The sequence below is a fragment of the Heterocephalus glaber genome, unplaced genomic scaffold (genome assembly GCF_053883595.1).
Source record: "Heterocephalus glaber isolate CG9 unplaced genomic scaffold, H.glaber_assembly_v1.0 deba00001600, whole genome shotgun sequence".
NCBI lineage: Eukaryota > Metazoa > Chordata > Mammalia > Rodentia > Bathyergidae > Heterocephalus > Heterocephalus glaber.
Genome location: NW_028258372.1, coordinates 17,492,307 through 17,495,133, shown reverse-complemented (window position 1 = coordinate 17,495,133; position 2,827 = coordinate 17,492,307). Strand labels below are relative to the sequence as shown.

Sequence of the window (2,827 nt, the reverse complement as noted above, 5' to 3'; positions counted from 1 at the left end):
ATTTCCATTTGTTCCATTTCTCAGCATTTTTCCTTTCCCTTCTTTCCTTTCCCCTGCCCCTACCACTACCCCTACCCCTTTAGACCTTTTCTTCCTATTTTGCATTATCGATTATTCATTCTAATCATTGGTACATTTTAGGTATACAATATAATGACATTCATCATTGGAAATTTGCACCTTTACATAGTCTCTCTTGGTTCTTATTTTTTCACCCTTGCCCAGCCCTCCCTTCAACCCCTCCAGTCCTCCCTATTTACAAAGATTTTGTTCCTATTTTTCCATTTTCTCATATTAATCCCATTCCCTTCTATCTTTTCTCCTAGCGCTCCCACTTCCTTCCCCTTTGCCCCTTTTCTTCCTATTGCACATTACCTATTATACATTTAGTCCTTATTTACACTTTCAGTTTCTCACACCAGAGAAATGATTTGGTATTTAAACATGTGTGGCCTATTTATTTCACTTAAGAGTATCGCCTCAATGTGCATCCACTTAGCTATAAATGTCTCTAATTTCTCATTTTTTATGGCTGAGTAGTACTCCATTTTATTAAAAAACCACATTTTCTTTATCCAGTCTCCAGTTGATGGGCATTTGGGCTATTTCCAAGTTTTAGCTATTACAGACTGCGCTGCTATGAACATGGGTGCACATATATCACTGTGGTATGATTCTTTTAATTCTTTGGGGAAGATCCCCAGCAGTGGAACAGCAGGGTCAAATGGGACTTCCAGTCCTAGTTCTTTGAGATATCTCCATACTGATTTTCACAGTGGTTGCACCAGTCTACACTCCCACCAGCAGTGGAGCAGGGTTCCTCTTTCCCCACAGCCCTGCCAGCATTTGTTATTGGTTGATTTCATGATAGCAGCCATTCTTTCTGGAGTGAAGTGGAATCTCAGCGTTGTTTTCATTTGCATCTCTTGAATGACCAGTGATGTTGAACATTTTTTCATGTATTTATTTGCTATTTCTACTTCTTTGTCTGAGAAATGTCTGTTCATTTCAGATGCCCATTTTTGGATTGGGTCTTTAAATTTGGGAGGTCTGATCTTTTTAAATTCTTTATAGATTCGAGATAGTAGACCTCTGTCTGAGGAAGAGCAGGTGAAGATTTTTTCCGACATTGTGGGTTGTCTCTTCACACTGCTGGTGGTTTCTCTTGCTGTGCAGAAGCCTTTTAATAAGAAGAGATCCCATTTGTTGATTATTAGCTGTTGTACTCTTGAAGAGCCAGGGCCATGAAGAGCTTGCCCAAGTTCTGGGTGATGAACTCTTTGATGTTCTGGCAGTACATGTTAATCTGGCCTGCAATGAGCAGCAAATCCATCCTCGCAGGGGCCTGGTGTGGCTTGAAGAGTTTGGACAGGTCCTCCTCTGGGAGTGGGGGTTCTCCTCCACTCTGGCGCTGCATATTTTCCTGCTGTCGACGCTGTTCATACTGGTGTTTCTGCTGCTGCTGTTTGCTAGTATTCCTCATGTACGTGTTGTATTTGACTATGTCTTGGCTCATTTCATCCACTCTGTCCATCAGCAACTGCAGATTCTTCCCCAAATGATTGCTGCTGGTGAGGCGAGCAATTCGTGCTTATCTGCTACAGCTGACTTCTTCTCCAGCTCCCACATTAGGACATTGATCAGATGTGAATTTTTAATTACAATCGGCACTTCTTCAAACATGTGCTCAAAGTTGCTATTTGCCTTTTTCAATGCTTCAGGGGAAAAATCCTTCTCTTTGCAAACTTCCATTAGTTTAGGAGTCACTCTATATGCCTTTAGCGAGAGGGACCCTTGCGCAGTTTTTATGGGATCGTAAATGAGAATGACAGATTCTTCAATGGCGTATTGGTAACTGAACTGAGAATCCAGCAGCGCCCGGGAAAACAAACGAGCCATAGTACGTGGACTGGTACCAGCCCACGTGGAGATGGTCCTTTAAGTGGCGAAGGCTCCGCATCATTTCCATCTGATACTGGACTTCATCAAACTCAGCGTCATCCTCTGTGTGCTGGGGGAAAGGGAAGCAATTGGTAATTTCAAGTCGATCTTCTACAACCAAGCCCCAAAGCTCTCCTTGAACCACCTCAGTTCCTTGTCCTTCTTCTTGATAGTGTTTGATTATCTTTAATACTACCAAGCCATCTATCTGCACTTGCTTCACTGCCAAATCTCCAGAACTGCCGCTGCCTTTGCCTTTCCCCACCGTGCCTGAGGTAGAGCTGGGAGAGGCGGCCGTAGAGCCTGAGCCTTCCTTGAGGGGCGCCATCTTTCCAGCCAGACAGGAAGAAAGAGACATATGTTTTTAACTAATGTTACCATACACCTTCTTTGTTTTCCCTGGTACTGGGTATTGACCCTAGGGCCTCACATATATTAGGCAGCACTCTGCCACTGAGCTACATCCCCATCCCTTATGTATTTATTGTTTTGATTTTTTTGTTTGTTTATATTTTTTAAGATAAGACCTCACTAAATTGCCTGGGCTGGCCTGAATGTCTTCTCTGCCTCCTTCACAAACCTTTTACCTTTAAAATTTTTCAAGTATTACAATATATGTATGTAATTTTTGGCATCATCATTTTAAGAATGTTTTATCATCTCCACTGTCACTTCCCCCCATCATCTCATCTTCTGGAAGGTGATTAGTTTCTGAGACCCTTTTTCATGTTCCCTATAATATACTATAGTATCTTAGGTCCTACTGACCTGGAACAATTCAAGGTCCACATCTGTGGTGACTTTTGCCCCACTGACACCATCTAACCACTGTCCCAGGAACAGAATCTCCTGTAATTCTCTGACCTCTTTTTTCCCCGGGGTTCTG

The 2,827-nt window shown here is 42.6% G+C and overlaps 1 pseudogene; it reads right to left on the bottom strand.

The window, feature by feature from the left end:
* Positions 1-1,198: 1,198 nt before the first annotated feature.
* Positions 1,199-2,284, bottom strand: LOC101702564 (eukaryotic translation initiation factor 3 subunit H pseudogene; annotated as a pseudogene).
* Positions 2,285-2,827: the final 543 nt, after the last annotated feature.